Source organism: Urocitellus parryii, chromosome 1 (assembly GCF_045843805.1).
Source record: "Urocitellus parryii isolate mUroPar1 chromosome 1, mUroPar1.hap1, whole genome shotgun sequence".
Classification (NCBI taxonomy): domain Eukaryota; kingdom Metazoa; phylum Chordata; class Mammalia; order Rodentia; family Sciuridae; genus Urocitellus; species Urocitellus parryii.
In genome coordinates, this window is record NC_135531.1 from 257048173 (window position 1) to 257064782 (window position 16610).

Genomic DNA, 16610 nt, shown 5'->3' on the forward strand with positions numbered 1-16610 from the left:
AGATTTGGAGATGAATAAGAAGGACAAAGAAGATTTCCTTTTCTAGCACAAGACACAAATGTAGTCACTAGTTTCTGACAGCAATCTGAGGAATTCTATCTCCTTGCTCTTTTCTTGATGGCAAGAGACTTTATGAGGTTTTTGATATAAACCTTAGAATCACTTTAACCATTAATTTTCCTCAAATTCTTCCTTGTTCTAAATTTTATTTTTCCCACCTTGAGTGTTTGGTCCCTGAACAGACATATAGAAAGAACAGCTCAAGGAAAAGAGTGTCCTGAATATATGCTTTGGGTAAGAGAGTTATGGGAGCAAATCCAAACCCCTTCTAAAGGGTAATAAGAAAAATAATTGTAGACAAAACCAAAAGCAAATATGAACAAAGTGGCAGCAGGCTCTACTGGTTGACCACTTTCTCTGTGTCAGCCATAGGGTGAGAAGTACACATTATGTTCTCATTTACGCTTCAACTCATGCCTGTGAGAGAAGTTTCATAAGTGCATCATGTCGATTCAGCTCCAAAATTGCTTTGGTCCCAATTTGTATGTCTGTTACAGCCCACATGCTTCATCTCTTTGCTTTGTCCCCCAACTCTACAAACTGCCTCTTCATGAACTTGTTGGAATTTAAACACTTTGGAAAGCAGGGTCTTACCTTATCTCCTTCTGATCCTTAATTCTAGGGGTGGGATTCCAATTTAGGATTGTTACTGCATAGTAGAAAAGTTTTCAAGTTTTTATTTCACTCTGTATGGTTTAGACCTGGATTCTATTTTGCACTGATAAACAACAACAGGTGAAGTGAACACCAAGTTATTGGTTCAAAAACAAAGTTTCTTAAGTGAAATTTAAGTGGAATTTTTGCCCAATTAAATAAACTTAAATAAAAACTTACAAGGACCATAGAATATTAAAATGAACTCAAAAACTTATAGATTAAGAGGAAAAATTTATTTTTGGAAAGGGTAAAAATTTTTCTTTAGTGACATTTCATCAATATTATCATGTGAATTCTGAGAATGGTTAAGACTTTGTGGTGGTTAATTTTATATGTTAACTTGTCTGGGCTATGATGCCCAGATATTTGGCCAAATATGATTCTGGGTGTGCCTGTGCTGGTGCCATGGGGTGAGATTTACTATTGAAACGGGGACTTTTAGTTCAATAGATGGCACTCTGTAGTGGAGCCAGACCTCACCTTGTCAACGGAATGCAACTGGCCTGAATGCAACAAAAAGTCCCCCTCTCCCAGGCAAGAGGGACCTCTCCAGTGAGCCACCTTCGGATTTCCTCTACAACATTGATTCTTGGTGGTTCCTGAGCACACCGCCTTTGGACTCAGACTAGAACACTTTCCTGTATCTCTAGCTCCTCCCAGCCAGCCCTCCCCAATCCTGGAGCCAATCGCTGACAGGAAAGTCCAGGGAAGATGCAGAGGCCCCTGGGGGTGGGGCGTGAGGGGTGACTGTGCCACTGGCTGCCAGTCCCTGGTCAAAGACCACGACAGGCCTCTGCTTTTACAGGCAGAAGAAGGCGGTTGGTGTTGGCGGAGCCCCGCGATTCTCGGAATTCTGAGACTTTCTGGAGTCATAATGGACCCCAGCAACGCTTGAGGCTGTTCTGAGGAGAGAAGTGGATGGTGCTGGACGCGGTTTTCGGAGCTGGTCCGCTGGCTCCCTAATGTGGTGGCGATGTCGTCCTGGTTTGGAGGCCTGGGCTCAGGCTTGGGCAACTTCTTGGGGCAGGTGGGAAGCAGCTTGCCTTCTCTCACCGACCATGTATCCAGGTTCACCAGGGGAATGCTTCTGGATGACATAGGAGACAGAGCAGCAGGTTTACCTGATTGTGGGAGAAAGGAAATGGAAGCTAGTAATTCTCCACTAAGATCGGAGAGTGAAAGTCCTCAAAAGTATTGTACTGATCTGGAGGAAAAACATGAAGCATCAGAGCTGCAAATAAATCCTCAGTGTCCAAGGTATGGAAATCAATTGCAACAGAAGGAGGTAGAGATCAGCCATCTGAAAGGTAGACAGATGGCACTGCAAGATCAAGTGTTCAACCTCCAGGCAGCTGCTCAATGGGTAGGTTCAGGAGCTTGTGGTGTACCAACAACCACTGCACTGGCTCCATTGGGTTCCCAGATCAGTAGTGATTTTTCAGCCTTTTCTGATGATGATGACATGGACTATAGTGACCTAATTTTGTCCCACCAAGAAATAAACACATTGTCAGTTGAAGTTTCGAGACTTGAATCTAAAGTTGGCCATTCGAGGCATATTGCTGAGGCTCAGGGAACACAGAATTCTGACCCCAGTGAAATCTCCAAACTGCAAAATACTATCAAGACTCTTGAACGAAACCCAAGTCCAGACCTAGATGATCATCAGCCTGAAGTGTCAGTTTTGGAGCAGAGTGCTACTGTGGCAGAAAAGGGAACAATCCTTCCACAAAATTCTTCATCAATGGAAGAAGTGTTGAGGCTACAACGAGCCCTGTCTGATGCTGAAAAGGAAATAATGAGACTACATGATTTAAACCAGGATCAGAGTCTTGCTGAAGACAACCTGAAACTTAAAATGCATGTGGAAGCTTTAGAAAAAGAGAAGTCATCATTGAGTCAAGAAAAGGAGGAACTTCAGATAACACTGTCAAAACTGAGCTGTGACTCTCAAGTCGTTGAAAACACAGCTTCAACAGACATGAATGTGAATGTCCAATTACATGACTTAAAACTTCACTTGAAGGCAAAGGAGGAAGAACTGAATCAGAGTATCCATGAAAAGAAAATGCTGATAGCTGAGTTAGAAGAACTGGACCATCAGAATCAGGAAGCTACAAAGCACATGATTTTGATAAAAGATGAGCTATCAAAACAAGGAAAAGAAGGAGACCTTGTCATCCAGAAATTGAAACAAGATCTAGATGATGAAAAAAAGAGAGTTCATCAACTTGAGGATGATAAAATGAACCTATCCCAAGAGTTGCATGTGCAGAAGGAGAAGTTAACTCAGAATGCACAGAGCCTCAGGGATTTGCATTTAACCAAGCAGAAGCTTGAAGATCAAGTAGAAGATTTAGTAGATCAGCTAAATAAGTCACAACAAAGTAGCTTAAACATCCAGCAGGAAAACCTTCAGCTTAAGGAACACATTAGAAAAACTGAAGGTGAGCTGTCTGGATGTCAGAGTAAGTTCCAAAGTTCTCTGAATGAAGACTCTAACAGTAATGTGAAGGATGACTTGCTTCAAGAACAGGAAGCTGAAGTGAGCAACTTAAGGCAAAATCTTTCAGAAGTAGAAGAGCTCAATGAAAATTCAAAGAAAGTTCCTGTTGATCTCAAAAAGGAGAATGAAATGTTGATTTTACCATGTAAAGATGTAAGACGTAAGTTGGAAGCATCCATTGCTGCTAACAATCAAGTGTCTCAAGAAAAAGACACTGTCAAGGAGACTCTAATAAGAGACAAAGAAGAGATAGAAGCGGAACTGCACCAGGCAGAAAAAAGACTGTGGGAAGAAGCAAAGAACGACAGGCAGACTATTCAGGAACTCTCCAGTGCATCTCATTTGAATACCTCTGCCTTACAGCTGAAACCTGATTGTGTAGTTCCACTCAAGCAAGAGAAGGACTTTGAAATAGCAGGACTCAAAAAGAATATTGAACCAATGACTACTGATCCAAAAGAAACTGAGGAAATTTTGGAACCTCATGTGGAAGAACAGAAGCAATTGATACAACTTATAAAGGAGAAAGAAGTTTTTATTGAAAAACTCGAAGAAAAATGTTCAAAACTACAAAAGGATTTAGATGAGTGTTCTCAGGCCTTAAGAGAAAATGAAACTTTAAGGCAAACCATAGAAGAAAAGGACAGAAGTCTTGGCTCCATGACAGCAGAAAACAACCATCTGCAAAAAGAACTGGAGAGCCTTAAGGAACAGCAGAATCGAGCTGTCCCTGTGGCTGAGCCTAAAACCCTTGATGGTATCCCAGAAGTAGAATCGGAGGTATCTCAACTGAAAATAGTCAAAAATCATCTGGAAAATGAAATTAAACACCATCAAAAGATAATCACAAATCAAAACAAGCGTAAAACGCGACTCCTTCAGTCTTTACAGGAGCAGAAGAAGGAAATGGATGACCTTAAACACCAATATGAGCAGCTGAATGCTGCGCATATCCAGTTACTTTTAGAAAAAGATGAGGAAATTAAGAACTTGCAGAAAACGATTGAACAAATACAATCCCAGGTGCCTGGAGAAAGACTCGATGCTCAAACAGAGAATTCTGATATTTTTCAAGAAACAAATGTAAAAAGCCTCAATAGAGAAAGTGGAAGTGAACAGTGTGACCTATGGAAGGAAAAGGAGTTGTTGAAGCAAACAGTAATAGACCTAAAGGGGAGAATATTGATTTTCGAAGTGGACTTTTCTAAATTAAAAGGGGAAAATGAAAAATTGAGAGTAGCATCCACAGAAAAGGAAAGGGAGTATCAAGAACTACAAGAGACAAGCTCGAAGTTCTCTGTGAGGCTGGGAGAAAAAGAACTGGAGTGTGAGTCAATGAAGGAGAAAGCTCTTGCTTTTGAGCAACTGCTACAAGAAAAAAGTCAGCTTTCCAATGCAGTTGCAAAAATGCAGGAGAAGACAGTTATATTTCAGCAAGAACGAGACCAAGTCATCGTAGCACTCAAACAAGTACAGATGGAAAACAGTACTCTCCGGCAGGAGGTTCAAGAGTTCCGTGACAAAGAACTACGCTTGAACCGGGAGCTAGAAAGGCTAAGCAGCCATCTCTTGGAATCAGAAGAGTCTTACACGCAGGACATTTTGGCTGCAGAAGACCAAGAGATGAAACTGAGAAAGGAAGTCACGCTTTTGGAGGAGAAGCTAGTGTCATCTTCTAAGGCAAGTCATCAAGCTAGCCTCCAGATAGAGTCACTGCAAGAACAGTTGAGGTTGGTCTCTCAACAGAGGGATGAGAATGCATTGCAGCTTTCGATCTCCCAGGCACGAGTTAGGCAGTATGCCCTGTCATCAACTAACCTTCAAAGAGTTCTAGAACACTTCCAAGAAGAAGAGAAAGCAATGCATTCTGCTGAATTAGCAAAAGAAAAACAGTCGATAGCAGAATGGAAGAACAAGGCAGAAAAACTAGAAGGACAAGTATCATCATTGCAGGAACGTTTGGAGGAAACAAATGCTATGTTGCATTCTGCTTCCAGACTTACAGAAGAGTTGGATCGGAAGGAACAACAGATCCAAGAACTTAAAAGACAAAACGAGCTCGGAAAAGAAATGTTGGACAAGGCACAAAAGAAACTGTCGACTTTGACAAACAGCCCAGAAGGAAAAGTGGACAAAGTCCTCATGAGAAATCTTTTTATAGGTCATTTCCGTACACCCAAAGGTAAACGCCGAGAAGCCTTACAGTTAATGGGAAGCATCCTGGACATTCCAAAGCAGGAAATGGAGCAGTTGTTGAGTGAAGATTCTGGTGGTGTTTCTAAGTGGATGGCTAGTTGGCTTGGCGGGGCATCGAAAAGTGTCCCCAACATACCTATGACACCAAATCAACAACCTGGGCTTCATAGTTCTTTTTCAGAACTCTTTGTCAAATTTCTGGAAATGGAATCTCATCCCTCTGTTCCACCACCCAAACTCTCTGCTCATGCCATGGACTGTCCAGACTCACCAGGAAGGAGAGAGCAAGGTGGCAATGTGCCAGGAAGTGTTAAAGAGGCAGCCAAATTCAGAGGTGGTCGAAGCACCAACGGGAATCCATTCTTGGTTCCCCGTTCGGCAGCTGTGCCTCTTAGTAACCTAGCTGGAGTTGGTCTTGGTGGACCTGGGCATCCTCTTTTTAAACCCATCGCAGATTTCATGCCCACCTTTACACCATTGCCAGTGTCCCCGGACAACAGCGCCACAGTTGTACTAGAGCACCTTCTAAAGCAAAGTCAATCTCATCCAGAGATGATTTAACACTCTAAAGAAGACTTTATAAACACTTTGTGCTTTTTTTACAGAGTGGCCTTTGGGAAAACTCATGTATTTGTAGACAAAAAGAGAAAGGAAAAACACTGGTATATATAGGTATATAGCTAATAGGTATTTTTATTGTTGTTGTGTGTTTTTTTGTTATAACAGTTTTTAAAAATTTGTTTTGTTTGCTGTAGCAGTTTTTCTTTATAAAATTTTGTTCCACTGTAGCAGCTAATCATCACCAGGCTTCAATTCTGATGTACTTTTGAGAGCAACTGTACAGAGTAGCTTTAGTGAAACATTAGCTCCAACCTCTTTTTTTAATGATTATATTTGATAAATTTAATGGCATTAAATAAAAATGATGCATTTAATGAACAAGGAAGAAGAAAGATCCAACCCTTAAGAAAAGGATATATATCTCCGATTTAGAGTATATGAAAACCAAATATGATATTGCAAAACGTTGTGAATTTTTAGTTGATCAAAGAAAACCTTGTACAACAAGTAAAAGAAAATTAGAACGGGGAGAGCCTGAACATGAAGTTTCTTGGATAAATTCTAAGATTCTTTGAATCCAAATACTATGACCCCTATCCATGTTACTTAATACCATTTCTATAGAAAACTCACTTCACATTAATTCAGTTTTCTAGATGTTAAATATGTCCAGAAGGAAGAGTATTTTCATGATTCAACCCCAAAGTGGAATCACACGATCCATTGCCAATGGAAAAGTTAGTAAGTATGTATCATTAAATACCTGGACTGTTTATTTACATACTTTTGGGGCTCCAAAATAATGCTTATAAAGACATTTGATCAAAAACATTTGGGGAGAGAAAGAAGATAACATAAATTTTTGAAAGATGAAAGGCTTTAAAAAACGAGTAGTTGCAACCTTTTTGTAAATTAAGGTAAAAGATGAATCAAAAGTTTCTAGCTTAAGTAGGTGAAATCAGAGTAGAGAAGAAGCAGATTGCATAGCACATACCTCTCTGACACCTGTAGTTTCTAAAACCATGAAGAACACTTTTATTAAAATTCACTTAAATAAAATTTAATAAATTTTTAATATAAATCATACTATAATTTAATATAAATTAATCTAATTTAAATTTATTTTATTAATTAATATTGTTTAAATTTATTAATAGTATTGTTTGATTTAAATTTATTTTATTGATATTGTTTATTAATTTATATTAATTACAGTATGATTTTATTTAAAAATTTATTAAATTTTATTTAAATTATTGCATGTTAATAAAGTCAATTTAAATAAGATTTAATATAGATTAAATTATTTAATGTTAATTATATAATTTAATATAAATTTTAATAAAATGAATTTTAATAAAAATGCTCTTAGTGGTTTTAGAAATTACAGGTGTCAGAGAAGTATTAGCTCCTTTTTTCTCCTCTCTGATTTTACCTAACTTAAGCTAGAAACTTTTGATTTATCTTTTATCTTAATTTACAAAAATAAATAAGGGATGACAAAACACCCAGTAGCTATATCCATCAGCTTTTCCTTTCTTTTTTCTTTATTTCACCTTAACATTTACATTATTTTACCAAAATCAAGATGCCATCAGTTGTTAGGCAGGAACAAAATCACCAAGACAACAATTGTAAGAGGCATCCCAATCTCAGATTGGCTAAGTATTAAAAACCTAGAAATGTCTGAGAACGGATGAGCTCTGATAGTAGAGTTTCCAAACTATGGAAAGTTTCCAAATGCTATGGAAAATGATGACGTTTCTCTTTTTGTGTTTTTAAGTTGAGAGCCTTGGAAGTACTACGGTCCTTTATCAGAAATTATATGTGCTTATTAAAGTCTTTAGATTTCTTATTTTTCCTGGATTATAGAAAAAGGGAGTCACAATTCCTTCAGATCTATTAGCATTTTAGTGACAGGAAATAATTCAATGAGGCATAGTTGTTTATTTGCATTCAATGACTATCAACTTTTATCTACTTTGGGAAGGGTCACAAACCACAGACCTTCTGCCTTCTGCTTTATTTCAAAGCTTCCAGCATCAGTTGCAAGAATTCTAAGAAACTCTGGGAATACTCTATGGTGCAAAATGCACACTTACTTTTTTTTTTTTTTTTAAAGCATCCCTAAGACATGAGTCCTTAGGTGAATTTCTTGTTCTAAGTAAATTGACTGACTCATTATGAAGTAATAACTTATTATGCCAAAATGAATAATGAAAGCACATGCTTCCAATCAGAGCAAGGAAGAAACAAGAAGGTATGATGTGTGGTAAAAATGCATGAACATGCAAATATGATCCAGCCTTATTAAGTCCAAAGATTTTTGTCTCTTTTTTTATTTAGTTTTTGAGGTTTCATTCTTGCCTGATATGCATGGAATAACTTTGGGGGGGAATATAACCAGAAATTCAGCACTAAAATCTGCCTTCCTGCAATATCACATGGCTTACTCCTAAGAAGAAAGGTGCAATATCAAAGTCTATATTTTGCTTCAAGTTGCCAAATTGCTTGGAATTTTCTTCCAATACGACTCCTATGGTTGGGAAAAGCAGAGTTCAGATTTGTCATGAGAGATTTTTATATGTTCTGCTCACCCCATTGTGTCTAGGTGAGCCTTTGTGTTTCAATGCTGGGAAAAACACTTCTTTTATTTCAGAATTGAAGAGCTCTTGGAAACAGTGACCTTACTGCAAACTTGAGAAAAATATGTTATACAGGTATTCAGAAAATTGCAAAGATTAATATAGATTTAGGATTTTTTTTTAAGACAAGGGGCTTAATTGAGAAAACACCAAGATAGCCTTAGAAGATTTCATACTCCCTGCATTCTTATAAAAAGCTTGTATATTGTAAACAAGATAAAACCAAACAGAACAGTTCCTAAGGAAATATTGTGCTTTCAGTTACCTTGTCTCATAAATTTATTAAAGTTTTATTAAAGACTCTGAATTTGCTAGCCTTTTTATTAAATATTTGATATATGCTATTAATGTCTGTCACTGGATTTTATTTGGTCTGACATTAAAATCTGTATACTCTTTATAAGCACAGATGAAATATTATTTGAGATAATTTATCACAAACCTTTAGGAATTTATAGACACGGAGAGAGTATCGAATGATATCAAAAGTGGAGTTTTCTTAGTTTTCTTTAGGATGATTTGCTTAGAGTAAGGAATACTAGACTGATCAGAAGGGGCTGCAGCAGCTTTGCTGGTTAGCTTGTCCATTTGAAAAACTTTTATTGAGGACAGGCAAAATATACCTAGTCCCAAATCCATTGAACTGATCAAACTCTGCAACAGTTAACCAGAGTAGCTTCCTCTTCTATGCCCCCAAGTTTTGAGCAATGCTCTGTAGATGATACCTTGAATGATCCTTGGCATTGAAGAACTGTCATCTAACAAACAATTTATTTCCTTTTTTCTTGTCCTTCTCAGGGATCCTAATAAGTGATTTCCAGAGGCGAGGAGAGGAGGGGTAAGGGAAGGTACTGGGCAATCTAATTGACCCAAATTAGGTTATGTGAATGCACCAATGTGTAACAATGAAGACCACTATTATGTGCAATTATAATGCAGGAAAAATGATCTTATAAAAAGAATATGATTTCTATAACTTCAAAATAATCTGAAGCCTCAGGAAAAGCATTTTAAAAATAGTTTGAGCTTACTTATAAGACTTTTTATCTGTTCATCAAGGCTTTGTTTTATGAGTACATGTATTTCTTTTAAAAAAAATTGTAAACCCAGCAGGGTGTGGTGACACATGCCTTTAATTGCAGCAGTGTGAGGCCATCCTCATCAATTTAGAGAGACCCTTTCACAAAATAAAATCAATAGAACTGGGGATGTAGCTCAGTGGATAAGCATCTCTGGGTTTAATTCCCATACCAAAACAACCAAAAAATCATGTAACAAACTTTTTTTTTTTAACCTAAGCAATTCAGATTGATCACAAAGTCATTACTTCAAGTCACCAGTGGCACAAATTCATAGTGACTTTTAACTTGAGTTCTAAATACAAATGAATCATGCCCAAAATGACTGTCCTAACAAAGAATGTGTGGACTTTCATCTGTGTATGTGCATAGATTTATGTATCTTCAGGTCTATAAAGAATTCCAGTAACCTAATGAGTCAGTTTTGGGGCTTAAAAAAAAAACACTTCTAACTCCATTTTCAACCTATGATGTTTTCCTAGAGATGCTGAGACTATGTAATCTTCTTTATAATGACTTTGAAAAAAAAAACAATGACAACTCTAAAGGGAGTTAAATTAAGGAACTGGTTGGAAATAGTGCTGTATCCTTCCTATCCTGGTAGAGCAAGAGAAAGAGGTCCAACCTAACTTGGATTCAGGCCTAGGAATCCCTTTGATTTACTTCACTGGCAGCCATGCTGAGAGTTTCCGAGTCCAGTCGTCCAGTCTTTCATTTCTATACAGAACAATATCCGATCAAGATGAATAAGCAAATGAGGGTATGGAATCCTGGAGTGTCCATCCACCAGAGGGTGTGTGTGGGAGGGACACACATTGAAACTGAGGGATGGCTTCCTTGAATTCTTGGGTCCATCTGTGTTGACAAACCTTGTGGGCTTCAGGAAAGGACAATGATAAGAGTTGACAACTGAAAAAATAATCATGTGACTTTAACTAATGGGTCTCAAGAACCAATTGGTAAGCTTTATGGCACTTTCACAGTCACTAGTCAAATGTGGAGTCATTCTATCTCACTTTTGGAGCCCTGGGGAACTCGCCAGACAACAATATTTGAACATATATACACCACTGACATTTTAAGATAGCCTAGAAAATGCCAAAGCAACAGGACTTCAAACCAATATTTCTATTTCACAGTGCCAATCTCCACTGCTGTTAGCTAGGGCTGGTTATATAAAGACATGAGCTAATAGTCTTTGATGGTAATGAGTGTATGGGTATGAGGATTAGAGTAGTGGTGGTGGAGAAATGTGGAAGTCCATTCAGTAGGTTAATGACTTTAGGAATTTTGAGTGATTATACGTAATTTACCTGGCAGTTTCAATTAACCATTAAGAAAGGGATGATATTCTCCTTCCCAGTGAATGGAAATCTGGGTCACTAAGTTAAGAAATACATTTTCTATTTTATGTAAGGCTTAGGGCTAAACGCAGTTATTATTTACAAGAGAGGGGCAGTGCTGAGCACAGGGAGCATATGAGGCTGTAGGTGGCAGTTACAGTGAGCTAGGCTGAGCCACACTAAGGAAGCCTAAACCCCAGTAGTCTTTTGAACTATGACCACAGCTCACCTTGGCTACAAGTAGAGTATTGTCACGTGGCAACACATTTCTTCTCCTTTCATTTTTCGGGATTAATGCTTCTAAAGGAATTTGATGGTTTTGGTACAGAATTAATAGCAACTTCATCTTGAATACCCACCATACCGGCTACTTCATCCTCAGGATTATGGACTCTGGAGCTCTGTTCTCATGGAGGTTATTAAGGGGCACATGATATCATGACAAGAAAGACTGAGAAACAGCTCCAAGAACAATACAGCGCTTTAAGCTCCATGTTTAAGTATATAATAGACTTGAAGCTGGAAAGAAAAGTATTTGTTGAAATCGTTTTGCTAAAATGTATACTTCTGGACATAGGAATAGCCAAGAAATAAAGAAGATAAAAGTAATAATATAAAAATTGCTTTATTATATGGAAAGGGGCCTTAATAAGTTTTACAAAGATTCTTAAAGGGACACTTTTTTATCTTAGCTCATAAAGACATTCAACATAGAGAGAAAGAAGTATAAAAATATTTTTAGAGCAAATGTTCATATGCAAAAATGTTTAACAAATTGAGAGTTCTATCAGAATTGTCCTGGGGATGTTGATTTTTTAGCTTTTGTGAGTGACTGAAAGGATAATTTTGACCAATGAGTGGATCCATTAGGCCTTATAAGGAAAAATCATAAATTAATTAGATCTCTTGTCATAAAGTTGATAGTTTATTTTCTAAACTTGTGACCTAAATCAAGTATCCCTAGTGGATCAATAGCTCACTGTTTACTTAAAAAATTTCCCCAATCATTCCTGAATAGTGCATTCAAGGATCCTTTCGAAGAAAAAGAGTAGTTAAAATGTATATCCTGTATATCACACTAAGAATAATTTATGGCTAGACATCCCAGATTTCAAGTCAAGTTACTTCCAGATACATTTGTTCAACAAATGAAAATGCAAAGCATTTCATTGTGTAGTGTTCCATTTGATTGGGGAATGAATTGAAAATTTATTTCTAACTTTTTTATTTTTCTGTTCACATTTAAATATGTGATACCAAATATGAAAGGAAGTTCCAATTTGATAGTGTCTTGATTATAACCAACTTATCCAAAGCAAAGTTTTATATATTTCTAAAAATAGATAGCTCTCACTACTTCAGGTAGTTGATACAATATTTTGAATGTTTTTCTTAAAAACAAATATTCCTTCTACATAAGCATATCTGTTTCCTGAATGAACATACTATGTTCTGTGTATTAATTAGCCTTATGGTTGAGAACAGAGATTTCAAAATTCTTTCTTCTTATCATTATATGTACTATTATAAAAGCAGAAAACATTGCTGAGAAAGGTCAATCTAGTGAGTCTTGAAACCCACAAGAACAGAAGATTGGTAACATAAAATAGTGAAAAATTGCATTGAGGATGGAAAGGAAAAGTAGTGTATTGCCTGTTTTAGAAATCAATTCAAAATGGGAAGAAATCAATGAAGGTTTTTTGTTGTTTTGAAAAATTATAGAATCACAGAAAGTGGTAAAGGTAGTATAGAACAATAGTATGTACCTTCCACTTGGTTTTCCCAATGGTTTCTTCTCATACAGCTGTGCTGCAATATCAAAATCAGGAAGACCAACCAATGTTAGAACAATGTGTTGTGGTTCTATGACAGTATATCATCTGTGTAGATTCCTGTAATGACCTATACAAACAAGATACAGAACTATTCCGTTACCAGGAAAATTTCTCTTTCCACTTTTCTTTTCAGTTGCCTGTGTGTGTGTGTGTGTGTGTGTGTGTGTGTGTGTGTGTATAGTTTGCATATGGTAATCATAGCATTTAATATATGTATACAATGGCATTTCAATATATAAATACAATGTATAGTGATCACATCACTGGCATATCTCTCACAGAAGACATGTCATTTCTCTGTGTTGGGAACTTTCAAAATTCTCATTATTAGCTATTTTGAAATATTAATTATTGTCAGCCATAGTTATCCTATGTGTTATAAAAAAGTAGAAGTTATTCCATCCATCTGCACCCCTGCACCTATTAATAATCCTCTCTCTACCCACCCACACCACCTCTCCCAGGCTTTGTAACCATTATCCTTTCTTCTACTTCTTTGAGATCAGCTTTCGTTTCCATGAGTAAGTGTGAATAGGCAGTATTTGTCTTTCTGTGCCTGACTTGTTTGCTAATATAATGTCCTCCAGTTCTCTTGCCTCTTGCTACCCTTTTACAGCATCACTGCCAACACCATCCCCATCACTATCTGTTACCTCTGGAACCACTAATTTTTTCTCCCTTTCTGTAATTTTGTCATCTCAAGAATGCTCTATAAATGGAATCATGCACTATATGACTTTTGGAGATTGGCCTTTTTCCCTGCAGCACGATGCCCTTGAGATTCACCTAAGTTGCTGCATGGGTGGACATTTCATTCCTGTTTATTGGAATAAACATCCACCAGAGTCAGAGCTGGGCCATGTGATAAGGGTAGGTTTGCTTGTTTAAAAATCCACTGACCTGTTTTCAGAGAGGCTGTACCATTCTCAGGATTCACCAGCAAGGTGGGAGAGACCCAGTTTCTGTGAGTCCTCATCTGTATCTAGTATTTCCACTTTGGTTAACCTATTAAGTGTGATGATGCCTCAAGATGGTGTCAGATTGCATCTCCCTAATGCTAGTGATTTCCAACATCTTTCCAGGTACTCGTTGTCGTCTTTATATTGTCTTCCAAAAGACTATGTCGTCTTAATTTAATTATTCATAGGTACCAAGTGGTATTGCAGAACACCAAGTGATTTCTTCAAGTAGTAAAAGCATTCTTAATTAACTATGAGTTTCCTACAGTGGGTCCTTAGCAAGATACCCCTAGGAAGTGTATAGAATAAAATTACAATGCACATACCATTCTATAGTTAATGATTATGAATAAAGTTTAAGAAACACTTTCAAATAGCCAGAGGTACAAATAATGTAAATTTCTGAAACAAAATGAAACAAAAAATTAAATAACATTTTTCAAATAATTTAAAACAATAAGTAAGATTATAATTGTGATAGAATACAATGGAAAGGATTATAATATTTTTTCTGGGAAAATCTGTATAGAATAATATCATGTATGAATATGGTTATAAGAATCAGAAAGTGGCTGGGGATATAGATCAGCTGGTAGAGTGCTTTCCTAGCATGCGCAAGGCCCTGGGTTCAATGCCCAGCACCACTAATAATAATAATAATAATAATAATAATAATAATAATGATGATGTAAGAAAAGATAATTAAGCACATGTCTTTATATAAGATTAATTGTTCAAGTGGCTTTTCTTTATTCTCCTTTTCCCTTTTTGTTCATAACACAAAGAAAACTACTGACTCAAAAATACAATGTAAGTAAACTTAGACAGGGGAATCAAATGTTGACCTGAAAGCAATTAAATTGTGTTTGGAAAGCTGCTGATAATTCTCCTGAACAACTGACTTAACTTACCTGAAATTATTCATTAATTTATCCAACCAATATTCACTAAGCACTCATGTGTCTTTACTAAGCTAGCACTGTGTAAGACTCTTGGGATCCACGGCACATAAAATATATCTGGTGCTCTTAAGAGACTTTATAGTAGACAGAGACAAAATTGTAAAAAGCTTAATGTTTCCTTGAAAATTTTAAAGAGAAGAAATGATCTCTGTGGTTCAGGAGGGTTAACTCTTTGAACTATTCAAAATATTTTCTTGATGATAATTAAAATTCGTGAATAGAAAACAGAAAGTAAGACAAAGATGAAAAGATAGTATTTGAAAATAATGGTCCATACATAATACTTCCTTAGGACATTTTGTTGTTTTTCCCTATCATTTTCTCCAAATGAGGCGATGTGCTTTTGGCTAATGAGAATGGTTGTATCTGTTGGGTACTGTATGTATGCATTTGCATACTTTGTTATTTAATAACTAACCAACCCCACACAATGCACAGGATGGTTTTATCAGTTACCTTTATAGTACATTTTTTTTCACTTTCCCTTTGTGATTTTATATTCAGAAAAATTCTCCTGGGATGGGCTGAAGAGTGTCCTTTGGAGTTCTCTGTCTGTATGGTTGGTACTGGTGAATTTCAAGTTTTTATTTTTATTTTTAATTTTCCTGTTGTGACTTAAATCAACATTTTGCTGATAGACTGTAAACTGACTCATTCTACCATCTGTGCCTTAGAGTGTACAGTTTTGTTTTGTTTTATTTTTACATCTCAACCATCATTAGGTTTATGGATGCACTGACAAAAGCAAATTACATTTTTGCCTATTTCTAGAGATAAAAGTTGGCTAAAGACCTTTATACAAAACCACCCAAGAAATTGCCCATATTGTGTCTTTACCTGACCTGATAGAGTTTGGGGAATAACATTCTTTGTTTTTGATTATAAAGTCTGGTCTTTCTTAGAAACAATGTAATTAAATAAAGATCAGAGTATACACTAATCTTTTATAAACATAATTCATTTAGCTAATATTTTAAGAATTTTCAATTAATTAAAATTTTACTACATCTGCTTTTGAATATTTATGCATCCATTGCATGAGAAAGTTATTTTAGTGTTTGGTATGAATCCTGCTTTTGAATTCAAAGTAAAAAATTGAGATTTGATTTTCTATTTTAATCATTATCCTTATTTAATGACAGTTACCTGTTTTAATATTCCAGAATGATGATATTACTTGCACTTTTAGACTTTTAAGCCTTTTTGGCACACAACTATAGTCACAGCTACTTGGGAAGCTGAGGCATGAGTATCACTTGAGACCATGAGTTGAGTTTAAGATCAACTGGGCAACATATGGAGACCTTGAGGCAACATCAAAAACAACAACAAAAGAAACAATGACAAAAAGTTCTTCTCTTAGATGAAATTTAATTTTTATGGCCTAACAGTATAGTATGAAAGAAAGGATTTTTAGGTAAAAATAATTTCTGTTCATTTAGTAGTAGAATTAGTCCTCAGTTATTGTTTAATTGGGAAGTTCTGGTGGGGGTGGAGTCTATGTTTTCACTTTCAAAGTTTTGTCACTGATACTCAGATTATAAATGAAAAAGGAGTTATCACTTAGACATGTTTGGTATTTCTGTTTATTTACTTGTAGTACTGAGGATATACAGAGCTTGGAGGTAAAATCACATTGATTTACTTGCGAAGAAATAGATTCCAAAGCCAGATACAGGTTTGGATCCAATTTGTTGTATTTTATAGAATCTATGATTTATAACATATATTAAAATGCTTTTATGGTTTTGGGGAGGAACATAATGTGTGGTCCTAGTTACTCTTCCTCTACCTAAGAAAATATACA

The 16610-nt window shown here is 36.3% G+C and overlaps 1 pseudogene; it reads left to right on the forward strand.

The window, feature by feature from the left end:
* The first annotated feature begins 1690 nt into the window (after positions 1-1690).
* LOC144253289 (thyroid receptor-interacting protein 11 pseudogene) lies at positions 1691-5980 on the forward strand (annotated as a pseudogene).
* Positions 5981-16610: the final 10630 nt, after the last annotated feature.